Below are 15444 nucleotides of genomic sequence, written 5' to 3' on the forward strand. Positions count from 1 at the left end.
AAAACCAACTCAGATCTGCCAAAACTTTGGTCAACCATTACTCAAAACTGGTAATTCTAGTTATATATTCTCAGTACGGAACTGAGGCACTATATATAAAGTAATATACACTAACCGTAGTACCGGCGGCGTGCGTTCCATATGGGCAAATAAGCGGTGATTATCATTAAAATAAAAAATATATTTAAACAAAATCAAAAATTAAGTATAAAGAATGCGAGAAAGAAGCCAGTGGAACAGGTCATGAGTTTCAGATACCCGGGAAATAGCGATCCGTACACTGAAGTCAGCAAAGCACCAAATGTATCCGAGTGTCTGAGTAATTTAATACGGAGAAATAAGCATATGCGTGTCGATAGCAAAGTCAGAGTAAACGAGACACGCGCGAGACGCATGTTGCATGACGTATGCGCGGACGCTGTTCGTACCGAAGGCTTCTCAGAATTGCCGAAATGAAGGTCCATTGCTGGAAAAACGCGCGGAGACCGAATCCGCGATACTATAATTAGAGACACGCGTGAAATATATGAGGATATCGTGCGATGGAGCAGATTCGGACGAAGATACTGGAGAGACCGTGCGGGCAGGATGAGCAGGATGAGCAGTGACACACTCGTGTACGCCGCAGCCGGTGAAATCCCACCTGGACAACGTCCGCCTGGAAGACCACGAGAGAAATGGAGGACAGTTGAACAATTAGTTTTCTGTAGCGCAAATTTTAAGATCCCTTAAGAGATAAAGAGGAACATTTGAAAATATTCGCGCGAGCAATCGGTTACTCCCTCGAACGTTCTTTTTTACTACCGCCTACCCTAGTTAAAAACTCTGCGCGCGCGACTGCATAGTACAGTAGACCGTAACCGCAGCGACCCTATCATAAAATCAATGGCAAAACGTAATACGTTATCGCCGAAAATTACCAAACGACACATAATACTTTTAAATTTACAGTGTTACAAATGTTGAATTAGAATGGAAGTCAATCGATAAAGGAAAAAGAGTCGTCCTGTCATATTCGGATAATGTGGGTTATTGAATTGCACGCCTGCCTACTTACTGCCTATGCCTACTGCCAACTGCCAAGTGCCAACTGCCAAATGCCAAATGCCAATCCCAACGTGTAGTCAGCAGTCAGCAGTCAGCAGTCAGTCTACTAACTGCCTATAATAATATCATATCACATTCTATCGCCGCATGCTCATCATCGTTTTTTGTACCAAAAATGTTGTATCTAATTCGTATACGAGTAATATTGAAAAACATGCTCATGTTGAAAGAATACGTGATCAATTAATAATATTTAAAGTAAATTTATGTACAGTAATTCCACGAACTGACGAGCACCAAGCTACATTTTTTTTATTTTTGGGTCCTAAATTGATTCAGCATAAACTTTTATTTTTTCAAGTTGGTTTAAATTAAAGAGTTTAATAATTATGTTCACGAACTGTTGATTTCAGCAGGTGGGATAGGTGATATTTGGAAGGAGGTAATGAAAAATACACCACAACACCCAGACCGATTGAAAAAAAAATCTTTCTTGGAATATTTTCTTGCAACTGGCGGGAATCGAACCCGCGACGCCAGTTTCACAGTTAGCCGTCTAACCAACTGCGCCACGGTGTCTGATATTAGTATTAAGAATTTTGTAATTCCTCGATGCACAAATGCGTTTGGTTTTCTGTGAATATGCACATTTATATGTATTTGAAAATGAATATTGTTGCTACATAGTGTCGATATTTCCTTATTTTCCAAAACGTTCGCTTAATATAATATGCCAACTTAAGTATTATTATTATTATGGATAACTTATATAGCGCCATTTTCGTAATAAAATACCTCAAGGGCGCTTTACATAGTGATTCTATTGTTAAATTAATTTAATTGAAGCTTTTAAATTTGTAATTTAATCAAAACAATTTATTTTGTTGTTACATGCTACGGATTTATTCAAATGATTTAGAGAACAAGTGGGTTTTAAGTTTCTTCCGAAACATCACTTCACTTTCACAACCTCGCACCTCTGCTGGGAGAGTATTCCATGCCATAGGGCCTGCGACCGCAAATGCGCGTTCACTAAATTTAGCGCGGTGTTTGCGTAGAGATATAATAACTTTTCCTCTCGCCGTAGACGTAGCTGATCTAAGCGTGAGACGCCTGTCAGCTAGTTCATCTGGAATGCACAGTTCCCTTAGATATTCCGGAGCAGAGTTGTGCAGTGACTTATACATAATCCAAAAGTTTGTATTCGACCCTCTGTGGAAAACGTAGCCAGTGTAGTTCCCGAAGTAGTGGAGTGATATGACTGAACTTAGAGATTCCGAAAATAAGTCTCGCTGCGGCATTCAATACAGATTGTAGGCGAGTCATTTTGTTCATTGGTAGACCTGCATAGATACCATTACAATAATCGACTCTAGACACTACAAACGCATTTATTAATTGACGGGCGGCATCAACCGGCAAATTTTTGAGTATACATTTAATTTGTCTCAGCTGGTAGAAGCATGAACCTATCGTTCTACTAATTTGAGCTTCAAGAGAAAGGTCAGAATTGAGTAAAACTCCCAGTAGTTTAACGGTGGGTAAAGCGGTACTCCCTACATTGGGTAGAGCCGTATCCTGGATCAAATTCTGTCGTCTGGCTGAAGCCTTAAGTCCTAAATGTGTTAATAATAATAATATTACGGTTATACATATCGCATTAACATACACAAACTGTGTACATTTTCTGGACACATTTAGAAACTGGAAAGTTCAAAAAGATCTGTCGTTCGCGACAACAGTTTAATAAAATTTCGAGCTAAGTCGGGGTCTACGTTCAAGGGGCACGGAAGAAATTCGGTAGTGCTGTGACGCCGTCCGGTTGAGTTTATATGTTTTTTTAAATAGCCGGTCAATATTCACGAATATATTTTATTTATTTATTTTCTTTATTTTCTTTTATTTAGGAAACATACAGTACAGTTACATGGTTTTATATTTTACACAGTTAGACTTAACTCTAATGGACCAGTGAAGTTTCCATATTATAAAATAATTGTATGTTAGGTCATTAATTAAAGTACAAAAAAGAGAAGGAAAATAAACACAAATAAAAGTTGTTTAAAGATTAAAATTCATGTAAAAAATGAAGAAAATTTGTAAAAGTAATTAAAAGGTAAGAATTAAAATGAAGAGTGAAAAACATGCTTAGATGTAAAAATAAAATAAAATATTATCATTTTTTTAAAAAGGAAAAACATAAATATACACATACATATTTTATGGGATTCAAAGAAACGATGAGAAGAATCTTTAAATGAAATAATATAACACAAAAAATTAAGTAAATTAAAAAAAACACCATTATTATAAGAGCAGCAATATATAGATTTTATATACATATACAACATAAGTAATTAAAAGTAGTTTTAAAGTATAAAAACATAAATGCAGCAGAGAAAAAAGAAAGAATAACAGGTATAGCAAGTAATCTTTAAAATTTGAAAAAGCAATATAAGGAGAAGATTTTAAACCAAAGGTAGTTGATAAAATTTCAGTTAAATTCAAATTAAAATTTAAAATGTTTTATAACAATATATATATACAAGGCGCCAATTTTTATAGAAACTCGACCGGGCAGCGTCAAAGCACATTACCGCGTTTCTTCCGTGCGCCTTGAACGTAGACCCCACCGATACCTATGTTTGTCCGGGAACATGTTAAATTTAGACTAGGACTAGGGGGATTACTTTGTATCGGTGCCCCCGCTAGCGTAATGCTCGGCTCGTGAAAGAACGGTTCCGAACCCGATTCCCGGTAAGATCTCAAACTGAAAATTTCTTAAGCCCTAGTATTCCGTGTTATTGGATTTATTGGCCTGTTGTAAAGAAATAATCAAAGCATTTTTTTTTGTAAACTTACCCTTATCTGCACGCATTTGTACACATAATGCTGCGTGTCCTACGCTTCGGGTGTCAGTCTGCGGACTAGAAAATATTGCAGTGAAAAAACACCCTTTTAATAAATATTTCAGGTCAACCGTACCGGGAATTCAAAATGAGGTGTCCCCGGCTTCGATTCGAGCGTAGGTATTTACGTAATATTGTAAAGTATTTTTATTTGTAATTATATTTTTTTTAAATCGAAATAGATTTTCTCACTCTTAACAACTACAGAGAAATGCTAGAGGAGCATTAATGGTAAATAATAATAATAATTTAATTTAATCTAACCTGATTTAACCAACTCTTTTTTATAATATAAATAAAATAATTCAGGGGATAAATAAAAAATATAAACATTTATAATCAAATTTAACCAACAATCTCATACATATAAAAATAGGGATAAAAAAGGTAAGATTACAAGTCTCAAAACTCATTGTACAAGGGATTAAAACTGTACAGTAGGTTTCCTGAAGAAATAGAAAGCATTGGAATATTTCAAACAAATTTGAAAAAATATGCTCTTGAATTTTTTTAATAAAAAAGTGTAATGTTATTAAAGGTTTATAAAGGGTTTATATTAGTTCTTTAGATGTTACGAACTAACTAAATGAAGCATAAATAAAATATACTTAGATATTATATTTATCATGTTTTAAAATAAACTAATCTGGGGTTGCTCAGTGTAAATCCGTTGGAAATTTTTAAGATTGTCGTCAACGAAAAATATTTTTATGCATGTACAGTGATACGGAGTGGCTTACAATTTTGATTCATTTGTAAATTTTGTAATAGCTGTTGTTTACGGGCACACAGCCACCCCCTAAAACCAATCAGTCAACACGTGTCTCCCGCGAGGGTGCCCGTTACTCGCGCGGACGCATCCCGTCACCGGTCCGCTGGCGCGGCGCGGGCGGCGCGGGCGGCGCGGCCCTCCGGCCGTCCTGCCCCGCCGGTCACTGAACCCCGGCCGAGAGCCGAGGCGGGTCCGCGCTACCAGCTGCAGTACGCAGTACCGCAGCACTGCAGACTACGGTAGTAGACCGTGGCAGATGTCGGGAGGTCGGGGGACCACACCGACTCCACTTGCTGGATAACTCGCGCGATACTGACACCTGACTTGCATCAGGAGAGACGGGCCGTTCACACCACATTAGAAATCCACTCGGCACGATAAAATAACATAGGGTGGATTATTTTTATCGGATTGCACATATATATTATATTTTTTGAATGGCACTGACCAGTACACAAAAAAGGCAATTTTTAACGAATTTTCAAAAATATATAGTATAAATGTTTTTACATTTTATGTGGTGCTTCTTGCGGAAGAAATACTTAATGGCCAATTTTTTTTGATGGATTAAAATTAACCTAATACTGCAATATTCATTCTTCAGTCCCTGGCAGCAGATGACATTTTTTTGGTCCACTGCACTGGGCCGAAATCAATGATATTACTTTTTCACTATGGCTTTTATGCATAATTATAACAATTGACAAAAAAAAACACTTTTCTTTCACAAAACCTATCGACTTCCACTCAATCGAGGCAAGTTCACCCTCTACCAAGTTCTATAGATACACAAATTGATGAAAGCATTTACCACCTAATCTACATCGTCCGTAGTCAGTACGGCCTTGGAAGATTTTTGCTAGTTAACAGCGTTGCTCCACTGCGTAAGTTTAAATCGTAACATTATAGTTGTAATCGGGACAGAGGGCCCGATAACGGCGTCAGTCCCGATATATCGGGACGGATAGCAAAAAGCGACCCAACACGTTGGAAACGAGCCATAGAAACGGGACTAAATCGAAGGCAACAATAAGATTTTGAGTCATCCATTTCGATGAAGTCAAGCTATATGGATTTCGTTAGTAGAAAAAGTAATCGAACGCTTTTTACTGGAATGATTTTTATAATTAAATTAGATAAATATAATCAGAAAATGTAAAAAAGTTTTGTTGCACGCTCAGCTACAAGGTGTAGGTACTGACTATGGCTGAGGGCAGACGGCAGAATGCGACCGGACGCGGGAGCTGTAGTGGGAGGGGCAGAAAATGAGCGAATTAGGATTATATGCCTAAAATAATGACGGTCTCGTTCTCCGCTGGAGTGAGATTCCGATGGCGCAACTCTCCCAAATCTCGCGTCACACACTCGACCGACGACTACATCTATCCACCGTCTACTCGCTACCTCTCCCGGCTAACTCCACTCTCCGTACCTTTGTACAGTTAATCTCGGAACTCGTTAAAACGGGCGTAGCCAAACTACGGCACTGTCAACGAAGCGAAATTTTATAAATATTTATTGTTGCGAACACAGCGGTCGGTATAATACATAGAAATTATTACTAAAAAAACATAAATCTAGCACAGTATCAATTACGTACATTTCTCAATATTATATCATACAAATTTCTTCACGGGACAACGATATGGGACGAGAAAGGGTATTTACAAATGATTTTATTCGTGTTAGTGTTATTGTTTTGTGAGTTTATGGAGTGACGTGTGTGGAATGTGGTTTGTGTGTTATGGGAGTAGATTTAGTTTTATTTTTTTGAAAAGGCTTAAATATTATTAACGTCAATGAGACTTGTAGCGGAAGGCTGAGTCGTCAAACGAGTCCAGATCGTACATCTTCTTTATGGATAATGGAGAATTTTGAGCTGCTCTGGTGTTTGCTGTTCAAATACCTTAGATAGATGTAAAATACAAGAAATTTTTCCATACGACTTTTAAAGAAACTACCTAATTATTCTAAGTTATTGCTAGTACATACGAAAAAGATGTTAATCATCGACAAATTATGGCAATAACAATAATCCATTATGCAAGCATCGATGCAGGATAATGCATTAATAATATTACCCGCATAATTATATATCATACGAGATATCGACGATAAAAAGGAAAGTGAAACGTTTACACACAGTCGCACAATGCGGATTGGCGCGGAACAAATCCGGCACGGGAGTGGAGGTCGTCAAATCTCCCGACTGCGGACGGTGGCCGCGGCCGCAGCCCCGCCGGGGCGGACCCCGAGAGCCTCCGCTAACGGGAACCGGCGCCGTTACTCGGCAGGGTTGCCGCGGGGGCGGGGGGAGGGCGGGACGGGCGAGAGGAACTTCTATCTCATCGGCCTCGATACTCGTTCGGGAGGCGACAGCTCGCCACGCTCGGCATGTACCTGCAGTGCGCGGATGCGAGCGTCGGCGTCGGCGTCGGATGGCAACTGGCAACTGGCAGCGAGCACTCTGCATAACGTCGGAGCACGGGCAGCGAACGCTGTTCGCGGAGGACCGATTATGTTAGTCGACGAATGAAAGTTTGACCAACTTTCGTGTAAAGGGGACAAGTAAAGGTGATAACACGCTGCCTTCAAATGGCAAGGCGTGGGTGCATAATACATCAACTACCGCACACACCTAATATTCGTATGACAGCATTATCGCTTCTGAAATAATCATAACATTGTCCATCGGGGTGATGTCCTCCCGGGGGTTTTTCGCCTTCTAGATCCGGCACCTTTAAAGGTTAATCAAACCATGGACAGAATTTGAAACCCGGTACTGGTCTAATTTGCATGTTACTTTCCAACCTCCGAGCTTCGTCGGGACTAGTCGACCTGACAGTCGGAGGTTTTCTACTACCGCCGCTCACCGTCACCCGTAACAGGCGAGAGGCACTCCACCGTCGGCATATTTATAAAAACTTACATCTGACCCCTTTTGGCATACAAAACGGGGTCAATTCTATAGTTATTCAAAATGCCTGTCATAGCATTTATTTCGGTAGTCTGATGGCAGAAGCGACCATCTGTAATTTTCAAAAATGTTCAGGAGAGCTGAAATAAGACTCAATTTCAAGACTTCAATCCACAAACAAAAAAATTTTTGTGTTCTTTTTTTAATAACAAATTACCATTCTAAATAATGCTGTTATTTTTTTTTTTCTGTGTATTTACCGAAATATTTATTAAAACCTTTGAAAACTAAAACACAGAAAAAAATACAGATGGTCCCTTCTGCCATCTGACTACCGATTTACTTGTTTCTGTAAAAGCGTTGTAAAAATCGTCACGGCGCCTGGGTTGTAAATGTATATAAAAAGTCAATTTTTCTAACTTATTCGACTCTGAAATAATTTGATTCAGGAATCAGAAGAGGTCCCAGAACCTCAATCCGAAGTTGTTTTTGACATATTTATCACCTCTTTCAACTTAAAATCTATATCAAGTACGCAAATATAAATAATACGTTTCACCCAACCCCCAGGTGGATAACATGGGAATACAGTCGTATTTACGGGTACCACGAACTAGGAAGTCGGATGAATATACCTAGAGCCATAAATGACGCTAGCGAGTGGTCGACAGCCGACGTTATATACCCGGGTGTGGAGTGAAGCAGAGAAGACAACTTCCTCATTATGCACAAGGCATCGCGTGCTTACTGACCTCGCTTGCCGAGCGACAGTACTCAGAGGTCACCGGCGGCGGCGTCAGTGGTTCTGTGCTGTGTTCTGTTCAGTTCTGTTCAGTTCCTGATATGACGCTGCGAGATTCTTCTTTCGTATTTTATATTGCGCGATATCCTTCAAATATAATCAATTCATAATCATAAATCATACTTGTTATGGCTTGCGTGAGCTCGTCAATATACTTATAATATTCGTATAAAATATGAATTTACATTTTTTTTTAAATTTATTGAAATCTACAGTCATATACACAATGATACAGCTATAATAAAAAAAACTTTAACACTAGACTAAAAATTATTTAAAACCTATAATTAACAATGTGTCTTAAGTTATATTACAGGAGAATCGAAATTGAAAAACAAAAAATTAAATGTTTGAATTTAAATTTTTTTTTAAAGTACTGCGTTTACCTATCATAACTTACCTACAACGATTGTCTGTATGCTGTTGCTTATTTGATTTTTGAATTTATTAATGTTAAAGTTGAATATTATATCGCGCGCATTGGCTCCAAAATAATATTATTTTACAAATTGCAAATTTTATGTGTGCATGAATTTTTTGCTGCATTAGTATTTCTGCAGTATTTTAGAGTAATAACCTAATAGAGTCGCCCATACGAAGAAAAACCATAATATGATTTTTGACCACGAAGTTATCTATAGATTACAGCAATACAACGGGCCGTACGTACATGGGTGGAAAATTGCGAGCGCAAACTAAAACCGTCTATTACACGTTTGTTTCTAAACTAAAAACTGATATTGTTCTAAGTAATAGTGCGTAAGAGCTTCTCTAGAGAATCGTTACTCTGAGCGGAGTATTTATACAGATGATGCGATATGGGGAATATAATTGAGGACCGTTTTAAACAAAGCGAAATATCTACAAAATGTACATTTTTCAAAAGAAGGTTTTTTCGTGTTAAAAATAAAACTATTACGATTTTAAATAAAATAAAATTTATATTTTATGGATATATACAATTCTTACATATATACTAAAAATCAACAATGTAGAATAAGTAGAATTATTTATAAAAATGTTCTAAATTTACGAATTTTCACAAAAAATAAATATCTACATATGTTTGTGATAGGAATGAATGTATGGAAAATTGATTTATGTTGGGAATTAAATAAGTTTTATTTTGCGTGAAATCATTTAAACTGATTTTTAGTAAAATTATATGTCTACTGACATATCTAAGTACTTATGTAAATATACACATTTAGGTTTTCACCTCCTATATATTTTTTTCATAATAGCACAAATAAAATGATAACAAAATATATTTCAAATATTATTTTATTATTATTATTATACTTATTTTTTCTTGGCCGAAATCATGTTTTATTTGTGATTTTTTTTTCGATTAAAAAAAACATGTAGATATTTCGCTTAGTGAAAACTCTATGTATTGTAGATATTTCGTTTTGTAAAAATTCACGATATTTGAACCGCTACAACTACGCACATAAATCGTTTTATTGACATTTTATTTTACCAATCCATAAAACGCACATGGAGAACCCATTTCAATAAAAAAAAAACGCATTTGGTTTTTTTTGTAGAAATTTCACTTTGTGAAAATGGTCCTCAATTGTGATCATTAGAACTCGTAGTTTAATTAATTAAACATTACGCATCGTAATTATTATTGACCCCTAATCTCTACAAGCTGGCCAATACGCTGGCGCGCGTAATCGCTAAACTGCCCACACGTTGGCGAGTCGTTCAGTATATGTCACGGTGCGGGCCAACGTGCGGACGAAGCACAATATGCTCCTCTACACGTTTGCCGACACGTATTTGCCAACGTATCGGCCGACGCATTGGCCAACACGTGGAGGCGATTTACATTTTCTAAGGGGCAACTGCGACTTTACAAAAACCGGCCCTGCAGATGTAGATATATTTAGTTTTCGCTTAAAACAACGCTTGAAACTCGCTGATTCGAGATTATTTGTTAAATAATAATGTAAAATTTCTCCAAGCTGTAGTAAAATTTTAATTAACCTATAAACACATAGTATTGTCGCATTTCATATATTATTTTATTTCTTTTTTTTTTCGCGATAATATGCTTGCTTGATTATTAATTTTACTCATATTTTTCTTTCTTGCTTAACGTAACACTCTATTTACTTTGTTCGCTTTACAGAATTTATTTTAATTTCTGTTGTTTTTAAATTATTATGAAAATAAAACTTTGTTATCAGTGTTACACAATTTTATTATTTTACAAGAACTTATTTTTCGTTTAGATTCTATGACATTGTGAACAATATTCTGTGTTTATTATATTAGTTTTATATCACTCGTCGATTGGAGGAGTGCTCTCCCGAAACTATAATTGTATTCTTGTAAAATAATAAAATTGTGTTACACTGATAACAAAGTTTTATTTTAATAATAATTTATAATGAAGTGTTACGAAGTGAATGCCGATTCAATTAAAATTATTATTCTTTTATTTTTATTTATTCATATTTTTTTCATTATAAACTATAATTAATAATAAAAATACTGTGACCTCACTGGGTGGGGGATTAAATTATACCTTGGCATTTTTTGTTTATACGCTTACTTTTTTTTCTTGTTTACCTTCATTACATTTTTTTTTACTTTGTATAACTTTTTTATTATATCTTTTCTAACTTAAGTAATTTCTCATCTTTTTTCTGTATATTTTGTGTTTTATTTTTAAGTATATTAGCGTGTATTTTTTTTTGTTTTTTGTAAATGCCCCTTGGGCGTTAATCAACAAAATAAATCAAATAAAAACCTATTGAATTAATAGTATTGTAATATGTTCATGTTAATAGATAGTTTAAATGCGTATTGGAAATGCTAATAATGTTTTTCCTGGGTTCGTAGCACAACTCGTTTAGCTAATGTAGGAACAACTCGAGGTTAAAATTAATTTCACCAAAAAAAAAATTTTATAAAAACGTATCGAACAAATTTTATTCACTCGAATATTTTTGCCATCATAGGACAGATTCCGGTAAAAAGGTTCGGTTCAACTCTCCGCTGGGCCATTGTTTGACTCGAGGCGATGCGGTGGTCAGTGAACCCCTTTTTTTTACCCACTCGGGACGGAACGAGTGCACACGCACCTGTGGGCTGCTGCAGGGGGAACCGGTCCCACTAGATACGGAAGGATGGACACTGGACAACGGACGCACGTCGACAGCGCCCGCTTAAAAGTTATTACCAGTCATGCAGTAATGAATGACCATCGAAAAACGAATCGATAGTCAGCATTTATTCACACAGATCAAGTAAAAACTTGTATTAAATTTAGAATTATGATGAAATCAGTTTAAAATACTGCAACGGATCCTCTTTACTGGACAATAAAGCTGAAACTGCATAGCAGGTAAGTGAGTTAGTAGATAAAAAAAATATACATCAAATTCAAACAATAAATTATTTATAGACATCGTTTAATAGTTTGCACCACGGTCATCGAAAGCATAACTCACGCAATGCACAAAACAATACTTTCTCTGAATAAAGCGGGTTCATAAATTACTCGGCGCGGTTGCTGATCCAAACGCCGCTGCCGCGCCGATTATTACGTTAGAACTGCGATAGTCACAAGAAACAAACATAATATCGATTATACGAGTAGATCCCACGGGAACATACTTTCTTCAACAATAAGTAATAACGCAACTTTAAACATGGCAATTAAAAAAATATTTATTTACCAGCGTAATAAATGGTAAAACTGCGTATTAAACTAATACATGAATATTGAATAGCTTATCCATAAGTAAAACGCCAATCTAACAAAACGCAAACATACTTAGTTTATAGTACGTTTCATAAACCATGGTTTATAGTACGTTTCATAAACCATGTACTCGGCAATAACTATTCTGACGTTCCTGATATTTATAACATAAAGTATGGTTTATATAAATCAACTCTATTCAATTATTTTAAAGATGGTGAACGGTAGCTTAAATCTGTTAAGATATACATAATTATGTACTCACATTATATATTTTTAATTTTATTTTGCTTTCTATATTTTTTTCTACTATTTGTACATTTTTTGTGAATATATATTGTATTTTATTCGGATTGTTATTTTTAACTTTAAAAAAAGGCGTCTTTTCTCTTTAACTTGGCATAATTATATTTTGTATTTTTTTTTACCCATGATTTAAAATGTACCTACCAGTACTTTTTTATTTTATAAAAGCATTTTTCTAACTTTTTAAACTTTATTTATATGTTAGCGTGATCAGTGTACGAAACTACTGTGTTAAATTATGTACATATCTACCGTCTATTATTTGAAGTTTTTAGTTCTACACATTATGTATTTTTTGTATAGTAAAAGGCACTACTTGCCAGCGTAAGCTAGCTAAGATCTGGTCGGTAAGGTAATACGAGACAGGAAATGGGGTACAGGAACAGGTGACGGGCAGAACCTTCCAGCTGCGACTCCGACCGAGGGAAGCCGGGATAATACCGTAGTAACGCGCGTCGTTAGTCGTTCCCGACAATCCCGACAATCCCGAGGTACCTGCCACAAGGCGAGAGGACTGAGAATCTATTACACGCCGCATTTATTTGTACGAAAATATTATGCAATTTAGTAAGCAGAAAGCAGCGAGAAAAATACATTTCAAAACGCATTCCAAGTACACACCTAAAGAAGTTTTCATTTATGAGAAAATTAAGAAATTAGGTATAAATATGTACCAATGTTCTTATCCATAAAACAATATACGCACATATAAATTACTAACGTTCATTGATACTATTTTTATGTTATACAGAGGAAACCAAAAGCATTCTAATTCTACAGAATAAGACAGTGAGGATTATACTTCAAACAAATATATAAATAATGCGTAAAGAAATCGGCTTTCTCACAGCGAAGCAACAAATAAATTACAGTGTTGCAATTTTCATTCATAAAATAATTAAAGGGTTAATTAAATGAAATAAAAAAACATACATACAAACACAACCAACAATGCCATACCGACGATGAGAAAAATGGGGTATCAAAACTCACTGAAAAGGCGTTTAAAACTGTACACTCAGTTACCTGAAGAAATAGGAAGTCATGAAATATTTTAATTCATCATAATAAAATAAATAAAGAGACTTCTTTAAAATTAGCGGTTAAAAACAAAGTTGTTTTATTTATATTATTAAAACGAATAACCACAAAGTTAGTGCTTCCAATATAAAAAAAATAGTTTTTCAATTTATTTTATTTTTTTAATTCTCGATAAATATGAATTTATTTATTTTATTAGGTAAACAAACAGTATGTACACAAATATTGCCAATTTCTTAAAAAATAATTAAAATAATTCAAACTGTTCGTAAGATGTTATAAACAAACCTAATAAAGCATAAATAAAAAAATTACAGTAAAACTTAACTATCAACATAAATGTAATCCTGTGGTTGTTAGGTCTGAGGAACATTTTTGTATTACATAAATAATTGCCCTGAATATAACTCCGCAGCCCGCACAGATCCACCGTTGATGTTGACGACCATTCTGACCATTTTACGTCGCTGTCGCTACTTCGTACAGATAAGAAAACTTTTAAAAGTTGATTGAACACGTTTTTTTAAAATAGGGTTACATACCGTATTTTTCGGACCATAAGACGCACTTCTCTTGAAATTCAACCAAAAATTGGGGTGCGTCTTACGGTCCGATGCGTCTTATCATCCGCAAAATACGGTATTTTCATAGCAATAATCGCACGGTGTTACGGCACGGTAAGTAGACACAGGCTACATCCAGACAAAGAAATAGTAAAGGGGGTACATAGATAGTATACACTTACATACATAGCTTCCAAACCACAAACTGCCGCGAGTCGCTTCCTTCGCTAATGCCAAAGGACCCGAGTCCTTAAATTATACCGCGCGAAGGACGACGACCTCGGGGCGCGGCGGAATGCTGGGCGGAAGTGGCTCTAGGTAGAGCCTCGCAACCCGCTGTCCGCTGCCCGCCACCCGCCGCCCGCCGATCCGCGCCGCGCCGTAATGAGAAATTCGCATTTTACATTATTCACTAATAGCAACAGGTTGATGAAGACAACATTCTGAAAAGTGAGTTTACTTGGCTAAAAACAATGACTCGCCGTAATCACATAACACGATACTATAGTTAGCGATCAGCTGTGGGAAGTGGGGGGGGAGGCGAGGCTCCGTGGCCCGGTGAGTGGGGTCATCGTGGTAGTGGTGTAACACGCAGAGAATGGATTCATATTTTTGTGATTCACTGTGTGCAATTTTCAATGCACGCATTAGTTCGTATTATATTCACACATTAAAACGCTGATTTCTTATGGAATAATTTATCCAAATAACAAATTTTGTTCATTAAATGACACAAATATAGTTTACTATGTATTTTGTATTAAATCAAACCAGAATAGGGAAATATCACAATTTTCTTTTTAAATTTTTAAAGTAATAAAGGTAGGAAAAAAATAAAAAAGTAAAAAAAAAAGAAATAAAATAAGTCCAGTAAAATTTTTTTTTGTTTTATTAGTAGCATAAAATAAATTTTTAAATTTGCAATTTTGAATTCCCGCAAAAACAGTTCTTCCTTCGGCCACGCCCCTAATACGTCACGATTCATGTTAATTTGTTCCCAGCCACTGAATTTTGTTTAGAACATTATCACGAATCTTGACGTCACAACAACCAAGGCCAAACACGTCGCGTTTTTCTACGCACGTATTTTTATTGAATTTCTATTTTTACATTTATTTATGAAAACATTTCTCCACAATATCCATATTGATTTTGAAAATACAATTAATTTTTCTAAATCCATTTCATATATTTTTATCTGTATTCGTAGTATGTGATATTTACCTATTCACTGTGTAAATAACAAATATATAAAATATGGAATGAGTGAACGAGTGGGGGGCCGTTTTCACAACAGAAAAATTCACACGGTACGATAAAATATTATAGGGTGAATTGATTTTTATCGCATTACAATTTTTTTTCT

The 15444-nt window shown here is 35.8% G+C and overlaps 1 protein-coding gene across 3 annotated transcripts in view; it reads right to left on the reverse strand.

The window, feature by feature from the left end:
• drn (zinc finger AN1-type doctor no) overlaps window positions 1-14487 on the reverse strand; it is a 53974-nt gene extending 39487 nt beyond the window's left edge. For 2 of the 3 annotated variants that reach the window (XM_088230588.1, XM_088230585.1), the window contains exon 1: window positions 3910-3971. The gene's annotated coding sequence lies outside the window, so the exon portion shown is untranslated. Of the gene's footprint in view, window positions 1-3909; window positions 3972-14260 lie in introns of those variants that run through there. The other variant, XM_088230591.1, reaches the window with a different exon arrangement.
• Between the last annotated feature and the right edge of the window lie 957 nt (window positions 14488-15444).

Source organism: Micrasema longulum, unplaced genomic scaffold (assembly GCF_059751315.1).
Source record: "Micrasema longulum isolate JH-2025_06_02 unplaced genomic scaffold, ASM5975131v1 h1tg000791l, whole genome shotgun sequence".
NCBI lineage: Eukaryota > Metazoa > Arthropoda > Insecta > Trichoptera > Brachycentridae > Micrasema > Micrasema longulum.